At 43.6% G+C, this 20,206-nt stretch overlaps 1 protein-coding gene across 4 annotated transcripts in view; it reads left to right on the top strand.

Annotated features, from left to right (window-relative positions):
* The first annotated feature begins 488 nt into the window (after positions 1 to 488).
* AGPAT3 (1-acylglycerol-3-phosphate O-acyltransferase 3) overlaps positions 489 to 20,206 on the top strand; it is an 87,975-nt gene continuing 68,257 nt past the window's right edge. Inside the window, exon 1 of one of the 4 annotated variants that reach the window (XM_039368380.1) lies at positions 489 to 1,224. The gene's annotated coding sequence lies outside the window, so the exon portion shown is untranslated. Of the gene's footprint in view, positions 1,225 to 1,415; positions 1,658 to 20,206 lie in introns of those variants that run through there. The other 3 variants (XM_039368373.1, XM_039368408.1, XM_039368400.1) reach the window with 3 other exon arrangements.

Genomic DNA, 20,206 nt, shown 5'->3' with positions numbered 1-20,206 from the left:
TATTAATACTACAGTATTTCAATGGTCTCCGTATTTCCATTTTTTATTCTTAATATTGTGACCCACCCTGAAATAGCACGTAAATCTACCAATAAATAAAGTGACCAATATAAACCTACAAGATTCATACATATCTTTTTTGGGGGGGTGGGTGGGAAGTAGGTAGAAAGTATAAATGGGAAGGCTGCCTTTCATACTTTCAGATATTCACGCAGAGGCATCTGTGCAAACAGGGTGCCTATTGGAAGTTGAGGGTGGCACCCAAGCTCCTTCCTCCGCTAGTTCATTTTCAGCGGCCAAACAGAACGAGTCGAGGTACATACTGAAAACCTCCTATTAACCGAGAGAGTAAAAGAACAAGTAATCCATTTCCTGGCATGAATGGGCGATGTCTACGAATAACGGGACCGGGCTGTGATGTGATGTGAAAAAATCACGTGAAATCAACCACGCCGACCAAAGGCACCGGTGCCGCCTCCCCTTCCCGCATTCCGCGAGCCTGGGAAGAAGCAGCTGCCGCCTTGCCGTGCAGCGCGCGAGCAGGGGAGCCGTCAGCGGTGCTTCTCCTAACATCTCTGGAAACGGGACGCGGGAACCGGGCAGCGGAGGTCGCGCCTTTCTATCCTCCGCGACTCCAATCTCCAGTGAAGAGCGGCGCGGAGGGACGATGCTCGTGCCGGAGAGGCGCCTTTAAGCAAAACTCGTTTCCTCCCCCCCCCCCCTACAAAGGCAGCAGCTCTCTCGCTTCCCTCAGGGCTAGCTCGACTGAAGCAAGGCTGCTGCCGCCACCATCACCATGCTCCCCCTTTTCTTTAGCCGCCAGCCCCCTTCCCCTGCCTCCTGGTTCGGGAGGAACTGAACTGTCGTTGCACAGGAAGTAGCGACTGCTGGGAGCCCACACGGACACACACACACACACACACACACAAACACACAAAACACAGAGGCATACTCGACCACACTCGCACAGGCAGAGGCAGCTGGTTCTGCCGCACTCTGGGCACAAGGCTTCATCCCGGCGCCGCTACAACCGGATTCCTTTACGCCTTTTCCGGAGCGGTGTCCCAGCCTCCGCAGAGCAGAGGCGGCTGCTAGGGTCGCTGGCGCCGAAGAAAAGTGGGCGCACGGCTGCTTAACGGGAGAAGGACGAAGGGGCCGCGGCCGCGGGATCAAGGCTCTGGGAGCCGAGCTGGGGAGCAGCCGCGGAGGCGGCGAGGACTGCAGGTTTGTGCTACTTCGGCAGGAACTCCTGATGCTGCAGCGAGGCCGGGCGGGCTGATGGGAGATCGCCTTCCCATTCCCCCCCCCCAACCCCATCTCGTCGGGAGATGGGCTTGACTCGTTCTGGAGCTCCAACGATCCCCCCGCCCCCTCTTCTGAGCATTGTAGCCTCCTTTCTTCCTGCAAAGCGCTTCCACGCCGCCGTCTCTTTGCTGCAGTCCTCCCAGGATCCCCGCTCCCTACCCGGTCCAGTCCTTTTGCCGGGTTGTCGGCTCCCTCCGCTCGCTTTTTCTTTGCGCGTGGCCTTAATGGATTAATCCGCTTTTCCACCTTCGCAAAAACGGCATGAAAGCTCCGGTTTCGCTTCGGTGCGTTAAGGGGAGCGAACGCCCCCTCCTCCCGTAGTTTCGTCCCTTTCTCCGCCAGCTTCCGCTCGGTGGGTGTATGTGGCTGCCTCTGAGGGGTGCTTGTACGTGTGTAAGCGTGTGTGTTACTTTTGCATTGAGTTTTTCCATTTAATTTGAGACATCTGATTTTAATTTGCACAAACCTAGCGCTTCCTATGGTTTACACGCCACGCCTTGGTCCTATAGCCGTTCAACGTGTCCTCGTTTGCTGTCTGAAGCTATGCGTTTTATTTCTGCTCTTCTTCGTTGCTTCTTTGCACGCTTGGCTTGCGTTTGCTGCTGGCAAAGGGCAGGCTTCTTGAAAGCTAGTTGGGACCATTACTTTGCATCTGATCTGTTTGCAGCCAAGGACTGCACTGTGGAGAGAATACAATTACTGTAAGGAAAATGAGTGTTTTAGAATAATTAATGGCAGACTGAAAAAGATTGTCATCCTTCATTTGATCCTGCCAGAGTTGTGTCATTGTGTTAAGATGACATACATTATTAAATTAACCCAGTTGCTTTTTTTCACACAATACACTGAACTGTAAATTAATTATGTAGGCTAGAATCACATGATACATTAAACCATTAACTAGCATGTAGTATGAACCCATCTATATGGATAATTTGTGGTTTCATAGATTATGCAACACCCCCATTGACATATGTTTTAACTTGCAGGGTTGCACTTGTAAGTAAAATTTTCATCTGTGCCAATCAACTGTGCATTATACTAGCCTTGTAGCCTGTATTTTTTGTGCTATGTAAGTAGAACTAAAGTTCTTGGAAGTGAATTATACTGAGTACTATAGTTGCTGTTTCATAATCAGCTTTCTCTCTCTTTCACACACACACACACACACACACACACACACACACAAACCACTAGTATGCTACTGTATTTTCCAACTTTTAGCCTTTTATGTAGAGACAGATAATTTCTAAATAAATACAGTAAGTCATTCAGTGTTTGTGTAAGTTTATCAATACCATATGCAAAGTTCAATGTGTACCCAAAGATAGGGAATTGGCATTAAGGCCTTGGTGTTACAACATACTTGCTTTCCAATTCTCTTTGTTGTAGTGTCTTGCAAACAAATGCCGTTCCGCCCAGAATAAATAAATGTACAGATAGAAATATATCTGAAAGAAAGTGATAGGGCAGTCTAGTTCTCTAATATTTAGTTTTCTAAATAAAATAATTCATGTAACAGGTGTTCTTATTTTTTTCATATTTAGCATGGCCAAGTTGGATGGAAAACTGTCCATTCTGGACTCTGAAATTGTGAGAGGATACCCACAGAGAGGGAGCTGATGTGAAGGACTACTGTGAGGCGGCAGTTTCCCAGGAAGTAGGGAGCATATTCCAAAAATAAAAGGAGGGGGCAAGAGGCAGCACAGTCTGGAGATGGATAGGCCATTAAGAAAGTGTTCAGATAGCCAATTTCCTAGCTAGACTCATGATAGTAAGGATTTAGTCTGGAAAGATTCTGTCTATTGTGTATAAGCAAATAAAGAACAGAACTCTGGCTGAACTGCTTCACAACATTTTTGCACTTAGCCTAAAAAAGATTAAACATCAAGATAAACTGTATTTTGCCCTCGGCTACTTTTCTGAAATTAATAATAGTAAAAATTACTGGGTTGCATCCAGTTAGTTTTGCAAGTCTCATTCAAGTGCTCAGGTTCATTACTTTCAACAAATGTCCCATTTATTCAGTTGTTTTCAAATGAGATCTAATTCACTGTCCAACTTTCATGCCAAATACTTTCTTTTGACAAAAGTAGATTTCTGGAAAGAGTGTTTTTTTCCCCTGCTTCCTACTCCTCAGGTATACATGCAATGTGATTAATGTTGGTTCCCTGTGTTCCGTAGATTTAATGTTAATGTTAACAAGAAATTTTTTTGCATCATTTCTTAACGTTTTCCACATCTATTGTATAATGCCATTGTGTGCTAGAGCTTATTTTGCTTTTAACTGATTTGCCATATATTTTTACATTTTTTTCTTGAATGTTACTGGAGTGTGTGCATTTTATCTCTTGAGGCTCACGCAGCTAGAATTTTGGTCTAAAAATTTATTTCAGCAGTTTCTGAGAAATTGTGCATTTTCAAGTTTTGGTTTCAATTTAGTTCAATAGGCTAACAAAAATAATATTTTCTATTTCTGAATTTCCAATTCTGAATTATCATTTGGCTACTCCAATTCATTTGACTTTCCAGATGATGGGTGTGTGATTGCATTTGTTGCTTGCTACTAATGGATGCAATTGTTGCAGGCAGTTCAATAAATCACAGAAGAAATCTTCTAGAATCCTTATGTAATTATATATTTTCATTTTCTAGCATAAATTCAAACATTTTTTACAAAAATGTAATTAAAAAGTTCTGGGAAAGAAGTATTGGGGAACACATTGACGTAGTAGTAGTAGTAGTAGTAGTAATAGTAGTAGTAGTAGTAGTAGTAGTGGTGGTGGTGGTAATAGTAGTGGTAGTAGTAGTAATAAAGCTGGTTTGGTTTGTTAGTTAAGGCACCAGGCTAGAAACCAGGAGACTGTGTGCTGTTCCTGCCTTAGGCATGAAAGCTGGTTGGTAACTTTGGGCCAGTCATTCTCTTTGAGCCCATGATGTCAGGCTCTGGCGACAAATCAGTCAGCTAGTTGCTGACATAACCAATAGATCAACACTTGGTTGATTTCCTCCCCCCCCCCAAGAAACCTGGACCCTGTTTTTGTGGGAAAATGCTAGGAAGAAAGATGTGTGCATATTTGGAGTGTATTTTTTTCTGTTTATAGAGATAACCTTATGAGAAAAGCTCTTTAAAAAAGCCGTATATCATTATTGAACTTTGGAACATGACACAAGTAGTTGGCTAACTAGATACCTTGGATCAGATTGGTCACGGCATGGACAAATATCATTCAAACATCTGTTACAATATGTTCTAGCTCTTCTAGGATCAATTCTGTAATCTCGGATCCTGTTCATCTGTTTCTATTACCTTGTTTTTGTTTACTTTTTGGTTATGCACTTCTGGGTTTCCTCATGTTTTTACAGTAGCTTCTCATTCACTTTAAAGATTCCTTAAAAGATTAGATGCCTACGTATTCCTGTTAGCCCTAATAAATTCCTAATTTGGGCATCAAGTCTAGTGAATAAAACAAAAGCAAATTTTGTTCTTACATTGTTTTTCCTTTCTATTATCCATCTTATGTTAGCAATTTGATTTTGTGTCCTTCTGCCTTTTCTGAAACCTGCCTTTAATCTGACCTCTCTCCCCTTTCTTATTTTATTCTTTGTAAAATTTTAAGCAAAACTTTGTTGAGAGAAATTACTGCTATGGTATGATAATTACTCATTTTTCGTTCAGTTTGGTTTTTAGTATAGAATATATTTAATATGCTTGAATGTTTTCATTCTCTAGACACACAGCGTTTATGCATGTTTGTTGAAATAAAGCTGTTTGTTTAACTTCTTGTATGGCTTTAAACAATATTTCAGGGTTTTCTCGTGTAACAACTTATAAAGAACTTTTAAATAATCTTTCCTGAATGTATTATCTCTATATAGTAATAATAGTACTATCTCTACTGTTTGTCATTGCATTGATTCCTCTGTGAACAATATTGAACAAGTCAGGTTATGGTTAACAAACATAACAAACATAAACATCTGCTGGGCTCTTCCACATCCTTTACATGATGATCTGAAGTTGAAAAGAAAACCCCACCTGAAATGGAATCTCTCTGAATATATAGCCATAAACCATAAACAGGGGGGAAATAGTGGAAACTGAAAGAATACACTGGAAATAACGTCAAGAGTCTGGATGAAGATGATCACTACCAATACTTGGAAATTCTTCAGGCAGACAATGTCAAGCCTACTGAACTCAAAAGTGAAGATTTTAAAGTTCAAAGTTGGTGAAGGAAATACTATCAAAACAATTAACATCTGGACAATTCCAGTCATTAGATATACAGCTGGAATAATGGACTGGCCTCAAGAAGAATTAAAAAACTTGGATAAGAAAAAAATAAAAAAACGACAGTCACACAATTCATTCACACAATAATGTACTTACCATGGAGCGTAGGTGGAGATAAAATATTGCAACTATACCAGACAATTGAAGAAAAAAAGGACATTGGAAGAATATCTGAAGGATAGTGAAGAAGATGTACTGTACTGAAGTTAGTACACTAAGAAGGTTTACCGTATATCAGAGAGACCAAACTGGCTTACAGGAAAGACTAAGTGAAGAATAGAAAAGAGATATGGCAAGGCAAAGTACTTCATGGCCAATACACACGCGCGCGCGCACACACACACACAGACACACACACACAGACACAGGACAGGACAAGATCATCTGGCAATGCCTAAAATTAGGAAAGAGACAGAGGGATTAATTCTGGCTGCACAAGAACAAGTCTTAAGAACAAATTCATATAAAGCCAGAATTGAGAAGACACCAACAGACAGTAAATGCTACCTCTGCAAAGAAGCTGAAAAAATAGTGGTCCACCTAGTTAGCTGCTGCAAGAAGATCGCACTGACTGACTACAAACAATGGCATGACAAAGTAACAACAATGGTGCACTGGAATATTTGCATGGTATTAATAAATAATTGTAATATTTAATATTATTAAACAAGAATATCTGCCTATCCCAGATCATTGGGAAGGACTTGATAATGGACAAAAATGTCAAATTCAGTCAAAATATCAGACTTTGATCAGACATAATAGTATGCTGCCTTACATCCAGTAAGTCTAGGTGGTTTACCATTGTTAAAAACTTTTAAAACCAGAAATAGTACAAAAACACACAAGACAAATGGACAAGGATGGCAAAGAAAACAACCCCAGAGGGAAACAGAAAGGGACATCAGTCATCCTCTTCAAAGCCTGGGTGAAGAGCAAATCTTCGGGATTCTTTGAAATACCAGTAGGGTGGTATCCATTCATATCTTGGAAATTTTATTCCAAAAGGCAGGCGTTGCTACAGAGAAGACATGATATCAAGATCCAGAAAGTGGCATTGTTTAATTGATGGAATTTAGAATGGGTCAACTCTGCCAGTTCAAACCACCTTGGCAGATATATACAGATTTATACAGAGAGATTTCAGTATTTTCCATCTCTTAACCTTATCTGATTTTTCATCTGATACTTTCTGTTGAATCTTCCTATAAGGAATGAAGGGAGGAGGAAACAGTGGTTCCTAGGATATGTGTGTATATATAATGTATACATTATATAATGTATATCTTATCAGCAATAAAAAGATTAATTTACATTAATATTACTTGCCTGAGATGTATCTGAGAGCGTCTGTTAAATAAAAGTTGACTATCGGGTGAGCCTTGTACGGAGCCTTACAATTCTTCCTAACCTGTAAAACTTGCTGTAATTTATTTCATCTTCTAAGAAACATCTTTCATCTTCCATTTCTTGTTTTTTTTCCTCTTTGTTAAAATTGGTCTTGGTCGGACATATCTTTTTATGTCTTTTACTTTGGAAAGTCACATAAATTATCACTCTGTCTCAAGGCTTTTGTTGTTTAACTTTCTTCAGCTATCATGATAGCTTCTTCCGATAGCCACTTCAATCTTTCCATTTGAAAATTTAGGATTTTTTTTTCTTCATTTTTCACAATGCCTCTTGGCCAAGGTTCTATTTCACATAAATTAGCAATACAAAATATTTTCCTTGTCCTCCATAGCAAATTTCCATGTGCTTTCAGATTCAAAGGCAAACTGTGTTTCAGAGTATACAGAAAACAAATTTCACATAGCCCCTATTTGGAAGTCTTTAAAACAGCTGTACCTTTTTACAGGATCTCACAGCTGGTCTTTGCAGAGGCAGTACAGTCCCAAAGAAAACTCTATTTGGTTTAGACAGTGCTACATGTGTGCCCTCACACATCCCGAAGCAGCTCATTACCTTTGAATCTTAAGGGCTGCCAGCCCTTCTGGGTAAACCTGACAGGGAACAAGACCAGATGAGCTCAGTTGTGTAAGGCTACATTAAAAGAATCTTGCAAGTCTGAAAGTACAGACTTTCCACCTGCCACTTTTAGCTGCTAGGTCAATTAGGGTGAATCCTTTCTCAGTTTGTTTCTTTGATGGTTAACTGGGGGGGGGGGGTATGGACTCTCTTGTCTGATCTCCTTTTTCTTTTCTTCAAGATTTTCCATGTATTCCATAACAAAGATTGCACAACGTAAAGACTGCTCTGATTTTCTAAGTTTAACCCATATATACGACACCAGTACATTAAGTTTTGTTCTACAATCTGTACTTTTAAGTATCTTAGCTAGTTGGATTGTACAATCTCCACCTTCTGTTTCCTTTACCACACTACCCTTATATCTTTTTACAGATTCACCCAACTGCTTCATAAGCCAATCCTGGTTGCCTTTGGGAACAGCTTTTAAAGCAACCACTTGAACCACTAAAAGATGCAGCTGTTTAATGCTTCAGTGAAAGGTGCTTTGTATAGGATTTTGTGCATTGTAGGTCGTTGTTTAGGTTCCTTTATTACTTGGCAGGTACTGTTATTTATTATTGTATATCTATTTCCTGAGTACTTCACATACTGAAACTGCCTTTGAAAACCCACGCTACCTAAAGGGCAAAGATAGAGAGGCTCTCTTTAGGAAAAGGTTTCTGAAGAACCTTCATGTACAGAATTTTAAGTTATTCCCAGTCTTGGGTGGTTCTCTTTGTGAAATTGGAGCATAGCCAGTGGCATAAAAAGGTGTATGGCATTCTTGCTTGTGAAAATACTATGCTATTAGAACAGCTGAGACACTGGCACCAGGACAGAAGGTCTTGGCACGGGATTTGGTGAGGGAATTGGGAGAGCTGAAAAGGAAGTGTTGAGCAGAGCAGAACAGTACACAAAGTAAGTTTGACCCTTATTTTGCTATATATGCTTCTCTATAAATGTGCCTCTTTTTCCCTTTGAAGGAAAGTTTATAGGGAAAGATTATAGTGTAGTCCTGTTCCCTTTATATAATGATTATCGCTTCCAGAAATTAAAAGAACAATCAAATAGAACTCTCTATATAACTTTTCTTTAGTGCTGGCAAGCTTTTAAAAATTAACTGACTTCTACTGGGAGAGCATTTTAGTATTGTTATAGCATTGTGATTCATTGTTGAATAATATTGTAATCCAATTTGAATTTCTTGAAATGTAGGCATTTTAGATGCTTTCCACAAAACAGATGCCTGGTCCTTTTGCTTTCCCTGAGAAAATTAATACGCCTTTGAGTCCTATATACCAGACTTTGGCAACCTGATATCTTGCACATATTGTGAAATCCAACTCTCTTAACCTGATGCCAGACCAGCCATGAACATCGTAGCTGGGAAAAATGAAAATTATAGTTGAAAGACTGGCTCTGGGACAGCTGTTATATTTAACTTGCTGGAAATAAAAGCCATTGATCTCAGTGGCATTTACCCATGATGGAAATATAGAATCATTTTGTTGCATTTACAGAAAATGCTGTCAGGACTTAAAGAAAACACATAGTTTTTTTGTAAGCCATAGTGGCTGGGGTACCAAATAATATTAAAGGCAATATGGATGGATTTGCATGTCATGCTAGGCCCAGTACAAGCAAACTGCATTAAATGTGAAGATATTAGGAATTTTTAAATTAAACCATGGATTGCTAAATGACCAAATGGACAGAGTTCCCATACCTGTTAAGCCAGAAGCTATGGTTTTCAAATCAATGTAGCAGAGCTTACACAACATATTAAGCTAAAAAACCAAACCTTCATTATTATGTGAAAAAAGCCTATGGTGTATGCATTATATTTATTCATTTAATAGGTTTAAAGCCCATCTTTTATTTAGGAGTTCAAGGAGGAGTTCAACACTCCCTCCTCTGCCGCTATTCCAAAATCTTTAGACCTACATCATGTTAAATATTTTATTTGAATCAGGCCTTTTACATTTCGGGAGATTAATGGTGGTGGGTAAGGAATTTCATCCTAATTTCAGCAAGCAGATAACAGTGTTTATTCATTGTGGGCAGGAAGTTAATCTCATGGCTACAAGATCATCCAATTCTTTTCCTTCTTTATTAATATTAATTTTATCTTCGAATGTGAGGAAACTTGGGACATGAATTTGGAAAATGGAGGGTCAGTATATCTAATAATGAAGAAGAATGGGAATGTATTCTTATCATGCTCCAACAATTCTTGAAAAGAGAATTTGGGAAGCAGCAAGAATATATACAAACTTGGAAAACGTATGCATAGAACTGCATCCAAATTCCATAGTAAATGTTTCAAGGCCATTTAAAAGTATACCCACCTCCCCATTAAAAAATCATGTTTTGAATATAGTTTTGATTATTCCTTTGCTGTGATGTGATTTTCAATGCAAAATTTCCATTTCAATTGTCAGCATAAGTGCTGACACAGGAGTCTTGTTCCCCATTTGTCATTGCCTTTTTAAACAGTGTCTGTTGACTCATGTTTTCCCAGATGTGAAAGGCTTAAGATAAAACTAGGAAGACTTTCCATCTAATTTTTGTATAGATTAGGTTCTTATGTAATTTATTTATATATCAAACTTATTAACCACCCATATCCCTCACAGAAGGGCTTTAGGCAGTGTATAATTTAATCAATACAATAAAACCTTAAAATCGAGTAATTTAAGATAAAAAAAGTAAAAATGTAAAACAACATTATAAAATTGCAAGAGATGGAAAGATTTAAAATGGGGAGATTAATAGTTGTTAATATAGGCGGGGGTGGTTATCATGAGTTATCCATGGCTGGGTGGGCCCTTGTGTTTCCCACGCAAGGCTGCACAACCAGGTTTTGACCCATTTGTGGAAGGCCAAAAGATTAGGCACGTTCCTCATCTCTGGGGGCAAAATGTTCCACAAAGCAGGAACAGCAGCAGAAAAAGCCCTCCTCCTTGACCCCACCAGTAGGAATTCTCTGACTGACAAGGTCAGTAGCATGCTCTTCCCTGCCTAAATGAGTGGACAGGATGATGGAATGGGGCAAAGCCATTTCCATAGATAACCTGGTCCATGCCATGTAGGGCTTTATATGTAGTGACCAACACTTTGAATTGGACGTGGAAGCAAACTGGCACCCAGTGCAGTTCGTGGAGAAGAGGTGTTATATGTGCCCTTCTTTGGGCACCCAATGTAGCTCACACAGAGTTGAAGCTTCCAGATACTTTTCAACGGTAGCCCCATGTATAGAGCACGTTGCAATAGTCCAATCAGGAGATGCCCAGAGCACTAGTGACCAAGTGGAGAGCATATATAATGATTTACATTTCTTCTATATGCTCAGAGATAATTCCAGAGATACTTTTGGAAATGAGAATCTTATAAACTAACATTTCAGGGCATGCAGCTGAACATCCATGGCATGCTGATACACTTCTAAGAGTCCTTTGATCCAAAATTTGAATTAAGAGCCTGCTTTTAGTTGCACATGGCAGTTTACACGTTGCATTTATTTATGTGTTTGCATGCAGGCTGTGCAAGCATATCTTGCAGAAAATTTATTATGTGAACTGGAACATTTAGAAGCTCTTAATAGAATCTGAATTGGAATAAACATCCGGCAAATAGTACAATTCTATAGTTTTTTTCCCTCTCATTTACATAGTTTGTTATTTTATGCAAAATGAACTATTAGCTGATATTTTAATTATTTAATTATTTAACATAATGAAGCCTGTACTTTTAACTCTTTATAGTTTAGGTAGAAGGATACAGAGAGATATATAATACTTACCCGAGAATAAATCCCATTGAATTTAGTAACTCCTACAGGATTGGATTTAAATCAGATAACAAATTTCATCAGCTAATTGGGAGAATCCTGAATATCTGCAACAGGGGTGCTATGATTTGGACTGTGCTCTCAAGAAAAGAGAAATTCCAGATGGATAGTGATTAACTTTGAAAATACACCAGTATTGTTTTGTACTCCCAGGCTCTTTATAATCAAATGAATGGGGTCATGTTTTGTTTTGTTTTAAATTAGAATGGATTACCCGATTGTTTCTGAAAATAAGATGAAAGATCTCTAGATATTTGCACACAAAAAAACTTCTTTTGTTCAGTTGAATAAACTTGTCTTTCTGGCCCAGATATGTGATTTCCCTAGATAGCTCTGAACCCCAAAAGAGGAAGCAATTAAAACCTGTAATCAGAGATAGGAAACATGCTGTTGCTGAATTACTGCTCCAACATTCCACCCACCATGATCAAAGGTGTGCAGTCCTGGAAATGGTCATTTGGCAAATGTAAAGGTTACCGCTTCCTCATCCTAGTATTTTTATTTATTTTCTTTATTTATTGGATTTTTAAGGCTGGCCAACTGAGAAAAGACTGTAGTTGGTTTGCCGTAATTTAAAACAATAATTTGGATAAAACGATAATATTAAAAAAATATCCAGCCTCAACAGGGGCTGAACAAGCACTTTAACTCCCAGCCCCCAAACCAGAGCCAGATCTTAAACAGACTTCCGAAACATGACAGAAGGGTAGAATATGACCTGTCATGTTTCAGTCTCTTCCAGCTTTGTTTAACAGACCAGGTGTCTCTCTTGGTGCACTTTTATACACAAAAATGCTGTAATGTCTTGCTAATAAATTTCTTAAATTACTAAATTTGTGTTTAAAATAGCTTTTTTATTAGGAGATTAGTAATCTGCTTATAGGTATGTGATGTGCAGTAGTAACTGCTTAGAAAGGCATTTCCCCATCATTCTCATTCTCTCTCTGTCTCTCTATTTTTGTCTCCTTCTCTCTTTATAATAATAGTAAAGTTGGAAGGGACCTTGGAGGTCATCAAATCCAATCCCCTGCTCAGGCAGGTAACCCTATACTGTTTCGGACAAATGGCTGTCCAATTTCTTCTTTAAAACTTCCAGTGTTGGAGCATTCACCGCTTCTGGAGGCAGGTTGTTCCACTGGTTAATTGTTCTAACTGTCAGGAAGTTTCTCCTTAGTTCTAGGTTGCTTCTCTCCTTGGTTAGTTTCCATCCGTTGCTTCTTGTCCTGCCTTCAGGCGCTTTGGAAAATAGCTTGACTCCCCCTTCTTTGTGGCAGCCCCTGAGATATTGGAACACTGCTATCATGTCCCCCCTCATCCTTCTCTTCGTTAAACTAGACATACCCAATTCCAGCAACCGTTCCTTATATGTTTTAGCCTCCAGTCCCCTAATCATCTTTGTTGCTCTTCTCTGTACTCTTTCTAGAGTCTCAACATCATTTTTACATCGTGGTGACCAAAACTGGATGCAGTATTCCAAGTGTGGCCTTACCAAGGCATTGTAAAGTGGTATTAATACTTCACGTGATCTTGATTCTATCCCTCTGTTAATGCAACCTAGAACTGTGTTGGCTTTTTTGGCAGCTGCACACTGCTGGCTCATATTTAAATGATTGTCCACTAGGACTCCAAGATCCCGCTTACAGTTACTACTATTGAGCAAGGTACCCCCTGTACTATACCTGTACATTTGTTTTTTCTTGCCTAAATGTAGAACCTTACTTTTTTCACCATTGAATTTCATTTTGTTAGATAGTGCCCAGTGTTCAAGTCTGTCCAGATCCTTCTGTATCTTAAGCCTGTCTTCTGGAGTGTTGGCTATTCCTGCCGGCTTGGTGTCATCTGCAAATTTGATGATTTCCCCCTCTATCCCCTTGTCCAGATTGTTGATGAAGATGTTGAAGAGCACTGGGCCCAGAACAGAGCCCTGGGGCACCCCACTACACACTTCCCTCCATGTAGATGTGGTTCTGTTGAGGACCACACGCTGAGTACAGCCAGTCAGCCAGCTACGGATCCATCTGGTGGTGATGCTGTCTAACCCACATTTTTCTATCTCATCAAGTAGTAGGTTGTGATCTACTTTGTCAAATGCTTTACTGAAGTAAATTATATCCACAGCATTCCTCTGGTCCACTAATTTTGTCACTTGGTCAAAGAATGCAATAAGATTTGTCTGGCATGATCTGTTTTTGACAAACCCATGTTGGCTTTTAGTAATGACTTCGTTTGTCTGTAGGTGTTCACTGATTCGTTGTTTGATTATCTTTTCCAGAATCTTACCAGGTATTGAGGTCAGGCTGATAGGTCTGTAATTTCCTGGGTCCTTTTTTCCCCCTTTTTTGAAGATGGGAACTACATCAGCTCTTTTCTAGTCCTCTGGCAGTTCCTTAGTGCTCCAGGATCTTTGAAAAATATAGTTCAATGGTTCTGAGATCACATCTGCCAGTTCCTTGAGAACCTTGGGGTGTAATTCATCTGGTCCTGGTGATCTGAACTCGTCTAGGCTGGACAGGTGCTCACTTACCATTTTCTTGCCTATCTTAACTTGTATTTCTATTTTGTTTTTTATGGCACTATTTTTGGTAGGTTGGTCTGTTTTTTTCCCTTTGTGTAAAGACAGATGCGAAAAATGAGTTAAATAGTTCTGCTTTCTCCCTGTTGCTTGTCACCTTCTTGCCACTTTCGCCCACTAATAGACCAATCGTTCTCCAGCACTGGAGATGGATAATCCACGCAGTGGGTTGAGACTGTATTCCTGGCCAATCAGATCAGTCAGCCAAAGTTGCCACGCCCCGTCTTGGACCATGATCCTTTAGTCTTGACTGATCTGGCCATGCAGAGACATCTACAACTTTTGGCTCCTGGGCAGGTATAGTTCCTTTCCATTAGGGGGGATTTTTTCTAGTAGCTGAAATTGCTTAGTTTAAAAGTTAATTAGAGATAATTTAATTCAATTTAATTGACCACTCAAAAATTTCCTTGCTAAATTGTAAAACTCAGGAAGTCAGATTCCTACAGGGGAAACCACCCCCACTTAAAAGGGGGAAATCCCTAACTCCCCTCCCTAACCAACCCCAGCCACCTTCCAGTAGCCGGCAGCCGCCTTAAACAAACGGGGAGGCTCGGGCAACCCCTCGCGTTTAAAAAAAAAAAAAAAGACAGAAAGGCAAGCAGTTAGCGAGGGAAGCGGAGGACAAAGGGGACGCATGCTGGGAGGGAGATTGATTAAGGGAAACAGCTGGCGTGCGAAGGAGCAGTCTTTTCACTCCAGGCTGCTCAGGATTTTTTAAACGAGGCGCCATTGTCTGCACAGCTGGAAGCACGCGCAGCTCTTTGTTACAACCGCACGTGGCATAGGCAGCCTTGTTAACACATGCGCAGTAGTTTCCTGGCAGCGGCGGCCATATTTTTTGTCCAAACAGGGGAGTTAAAGTTCCTTAAGAAAGCTAGGTTCAGCCGCTGGAGTGAATTAATAGGCAAGCAGTACTGGGGTACTAAAGCATCTATTATTCATTCAGAGACATTCAAATCAGACACATAGCTACTGGTTCCAGGACTTGGTGTCTTCTACCTAAAGTAAATAAGAACCTTTCATAACTAACTGTGTTTAGTTGCCTTTGGCTCCTTCCAGACTTCGGGTCCCCCATTAGTGGCCCGTACGCCTCTGGATTTAGTGGTGGGTCCCAGGCATCCCCAGTCGCGTGCCTGTCCTTACCCACCATAGTCAAGCCGGGTTCCAGGCATTCCCATTAGCGTGCCTGTTCTTATCCGTGCACAGTGACTAACTCTGACAATTTTGCAGAGTCTGCTCCTGAGTTCCAGACGCCCCCAGTAGTGCGCCTGTCCTTACTCAAAGTTGGAGCTCTCCTACTACCTGGGTCCCCCCTATCGCGGCCCAGCGTTAGTGGAGAATGGAGGAAGCAATCATTCCCTCCACTGGAGCCCCGCCTTCATCCTCTGGAGCACCTGCTTCAGAGGATTCGGAATCCTCTGCAGCCCCTAGAAAGGCTGCAAGGAAGTCATCAAAGAAGGCTGACAAACAGGCAATCAGAAGACACCAAGCCCTAGAAAAAGAGTTCGACAGAGCCCAGAAAAGGGCCAGAATTGAAAATAGGCAGAATGGGGGAATAGGTCCTGATCTACCGCTGGGTCTCCCTTCATCCCCACGGGCCATTTGGTCATTAGGGAGCTCATCACAGTCCCAAACAGAGGGTGGGATAGGCGAATTCTCATCGCTCTCCCGATCCCCCTCCCCACGGAGGTTACAGGAAACCCCGAGGACCATGCTAACCACAGCACCTGCAGGGTCGCAGGCAATGGTCACTCCTCCTGCATTGACGGGGGATCTGCTAGCTACCCTAATAGCACAGGCAGTGGACCGTGCATTTGAGGCCAGGGCTCAAACTTCAAAAGCCAAGTCTCTAGGACTTAGAACGAGGCATCGGGAGGAAATGGAGGACCATCAGGACCTCTCCTCCGTCTCAGACTCGTCGGTCTCTGAGGAAGCTTACCTGGACCAGCCAGGTACGTCACAAGGGATTCAAATGTCTGAGGAGGAGGAGGACACCTCACCTCAAGGGCCGTCCTTCAGCGGCCTGTTTAACCCTTCTCTTTTTGTTACTATTCTGCGCAAGGCTGAGGCCACAGCCCATCTGGGGCATGGGACACCAGCGGAGCCTGTCACAGTTGACACGGAGGCTGAGCCGACGTTCGCCGAAAAGGTAACCACTCAACACCGCATACCATGCCCGACCATGTTCCTAAACACAATAAGGAAACAGTGGGCAGCGCCAACCTCCCTACCGCTTCCTAGCAATGCGGAGAGGAAGCTATTTAACGTAGCAAGGGAGCTAGAGGGAACATTGGAGGTGCCGGTGGTGGACGAGCCCATAGGTCCCCTGATATCGGACACGGCCATATCAGGAGATTTTGCTGAGGCTCTTAAAGCCGAGGACCGAAAGAGTGAGTCCAACTACAGGAGAACGCACCAGGCAATAGCTTGGGCTACCAGGGCGTCTACCTCCGCGTCCTTTTTCACCAGAGCCACACTTTGTTGGCTCCGTGAGCTACAGGGCCGGGTTCCCATGGAAGATATACGCACTCATCAGGAACTCAGCAAAATGGTAGCGGCCACGGAATATGCGTCGGACGCAACACTTTTAGCGACCAAGTTTTCAGCCAAGGCAATGGCGGCAAACAACATGAGCAGGCGCATCCTCTGGCTAAAGAACTGGCAGGCGGATACCAAATCCAAGTGGAAATTGGCTTCGGCTCCGTACCAAGGGGCAAAGCTGTTTGGTGAGGCACTAACGCCATACCTGACAGAGAACAAGGACAAGCGCAAGGTCCTTAAACACATGCTTAAAAGGCAGGACAAGAGACCCGGCTCCTGGGGAAGGAAACAATCCTTTCGTACGGAAGCCAGGGTCAACTATTTTCAAAATTCCCAACCCTTCCAAGCTAGACAGGATAGGGAAAGACAGGGGGACAGACAGAACACAAGACATAGGCAAACACAGGGAAGACGGCCCTTTCGGGGGAACAACCGCCCCTTCCGCCGTACCAGATGACTCCCGCCCAGACCTTCCCATAGGGGGCAGACTAGCAGGGTTTGCTCCCCAGTGGGAAGAGACCACCATGGACGTATGGGTCAGGAACACCATACGTCATGGTCTATCTCTAGAATTTCTCTCAAAGCCCCCGAACCGCTTCCGCCCGTGCCCCTGTCCCACAAACCCCAACAAAGAGAAGGCTCATGAACGAGGCCGTTCAGCACCTTCTAAACATACGGGCCGTAGAGCCGGTGCCTATGAACCAGAGAGACCAGGGGTTTTATTCTATCCTCTTCGTGGTCCCAAAACCCTCGGGGGGTTGGAGAGCCGTTTTGGATTTGAAAAGGCTAAATTTCTACATAAAATACCGCAAATTCAAAATGCAGACACTACGCTCCATCCTTGGAAGCGTAAGGAAAGGGGATTTTCTGGCATCGATCGACCTCACGGAGGCATACTTGCACATCCCTATCTCTCTGGCTCACCGCCGCTTTCTACGGTTTGCCTACAGGGGGCACCATTTTCAATACTGGGCACTTCCATTCGGCCTGTCATCAGCGCCCAGGGTGTTCACCAAGATTCTGGCGGTTCTGGCAGCACAACTAAGAAACGTACCAGTCAGAGTCCAGTGCTACCTGGACGATATTCTAATCCAGTCATCGTCCGCCCAGCAGTCTCGGGCGGACCTAAAGTTAGTGATAAAAATGCTGCAGGACCACGGCTTCTCGGTGAACTTTCCAAAGAGCCATCTAACCCCAACTACGAGAATACTCCACCTGGGAGCGGTCATAGACACAAAGGAATGCAAGGTGTACCTATCACAGGAACGCCTCAGCAGCATAAAGAAAGCCGTAAAACAGGTAAGCCGCGGGCAGTCAGTGACGCTGGTCTGCCTCTCCCAGCTGCTAGGGAAGATGATATCGACCATAGCAATAGTTCCTTGGGCAAGGCTGCACTCAAGAGAACTGCAATGGTTCATGCTCCCGTTTCAGAGACAACAAATCAGTGCATCCCGGAAGAGGGTAGGCATACCTCTGAGAGTACGACACTCCCTCAGGTGGTGGCTATCTCCAGCTCTCCTCAGGGGGTCCCCCTTCAGGGAACCAGACAGAGTAGTAGTCACAACAGATGCGAGCTTATTCGGCTGGGGAGGCCACTTGGGGACCAAGTGGACACAGGGCCGCTGGTCAGCGGTGGATCTCCGACACAACATAAACTGGCTCGAGCTGCGGGCTATTCACCTAGCGTTAAGGCATTTTCACAGCAGCATAAAAGGCAGGCACGTACTGGTCCTGACGGACAACGTGACAGCCAAGGCCCACATAAACCGTCAGGGGGGCACACACTCTCGCTCGCTCTCGGCCGAGGCCCTCCTACTGGGGGCCTGGGCGGAACAAAATCTGGCCTCCATAAAGGCCGACCACATATCGGGGGAGGCAAACATCCAAGCAGATCTGTTGAGCAGATCAACAATAGATCACTCGGAGTGGCAACTACACCCGAGGATCTTCAGGGAGGTCTGTCACCGCTTCGGGCTTCCCCAGGTGGACCTTTTTGCCTCTCCTTCCAATGCCCACCTAACTCGCTTCTTCTCCCGATTCCCATCCAAGGGAGCAGAGCAGACGGACGCGTTACGGAGCCCATGGCCAAGGGGGCTCCTGTACGCGTTTCCACCCTTACCTCTCCTTCCGGCGGTAGTACGCAAGATTCTGCGGGAAAGGGCCGAGGTAATCCTTGTGGCCCCTTATTGGCCAAGGAGACCTTGGTTCGCAGACTTGAGGAGTCTCTCCTGCACGAATCCATGGCGGATTCCTCCGGAGAGGATCTCCCTCAAGCAGGGGGAGATCTCCCACCCAGAGCCACAATGGCTACAACTAGCCGTCTGGCTCTTGAACGGTCAATTTTAGCCAAGGGGGCTTGCTCACAGGGTGTAATTAGGGTCATACAGGCATCAAGGCGCCCCTCCACGAACCGTATCTACGAGGCCACGTGGAGAAGCTTCCAATCATGGTGCTCTAAACAGGAAGTGTTACTCGAAGGGATCACAATTCCCAAGATCCTAGAATTTTTACTAGATGGCCTAGAGAGGGACCTCTCGCCAAACACACTGCGCAGGCAAATCGCCGCCCTCTCAACTATACTTTCTGCCAGCCCCGGTGAATCCTTGGGCAAGCATCCCTTAATACGATCCTTCCTCAAGGGGGCTGCAAACATCAGACCGCCAACCGTGCACAGGTATCCATCGTGGGAACTACCACGAGTACTACAAGCTCTTACCAGAGCGCCCTTCGAACCACTCAAAACATGTGACATTCGCTATCTGACCCATAAGGTAGCATTCTTGGTAGCCATCACGTCAGCTCGGCGGATATCCGAGTTAGCTTCTCTCTCAATGAGGAAGGACCTGTGCCATTTTCACAGGGACAAGGTAGTCCTAAGAATAGACCCTTCATTCATTCCAAAGGTCAACTCCCTTTTTCACAGATCACAGGAAATAGTCCTACCAGACTTCTGTCCAAACCCAGCTCATCCCCTGGAACAACAATGGCACACCTTGGACGTACGCAGGGCACTAAGACATTACATTTCACGCACAGCGGAATTCCGACGCTCGGAAGCGCTTTTCATATCCTTCCACCCTGCTACTAGGGGCCGGAAGGTCTCGTCCTCTACCATCGGTAGGTGGATTAGGGCATGCATCACGGGGGCATACCAGGCGGAGTCCTTGCAAGTCCCCAAGCATATCACAGCCCATTCCACAAGGAGTGCTGCCACCTCAGCAGCATGGGCCATGCAGGCTTCTATTGAAGAGGTATGCAGGGCAGCCACTTGGGCCTCGCCCTCTCCATTCATTCGTCATTACAAAATCGACAGGTACTCCTCTGCAGAGGCCTCCTTCGGTAGGAGGGTTCTCCAGCAGGTGCTAGACCAAAGTTGCACACGGGACCAGTCTATTCCCCAACCCAAGGGACAATAGGCTTTGGTATGTCCCACTGTGTGGATTATCCATCTCCAGTGCTGGAGAAGGGGCGTTGACTTACCTGAACGCCTTTTCTCAGCACGGAGACGGATAATCCACACCCACCCTTATAGACTAGAATAATAGGGTATATTTAGTGGAGCCAAAACGTCTTACTGTCAGTCAATGGCTGCGCTCGAGTCAAGACTAAAGGATCATGGTCCAAGACAGGGCGT

The sequence above is a fragment of the Crotalus tigris genome, unplaced genomic scaffold (genome assembly GCF_016545835.1).
Source record: "Crotalus tigris isolate CLP2741 ecotype Arizona unplaced genomic scaffold, ASM1654583v1 scf7180000017601.7605149639:7615979, whole genome shotgun sequence".
Lineage (NCBI taxonomy): Eukaryota > Metazoa > Chordata > Lepidosauria > Squamata > Viperidae > Crotalus > Crotalus tigris.
The sequence above is the reverse complement of the archived record's forward strand: the minus strand, read 5'-3'. Positions and strand labels throughout refer to the sequence as shown.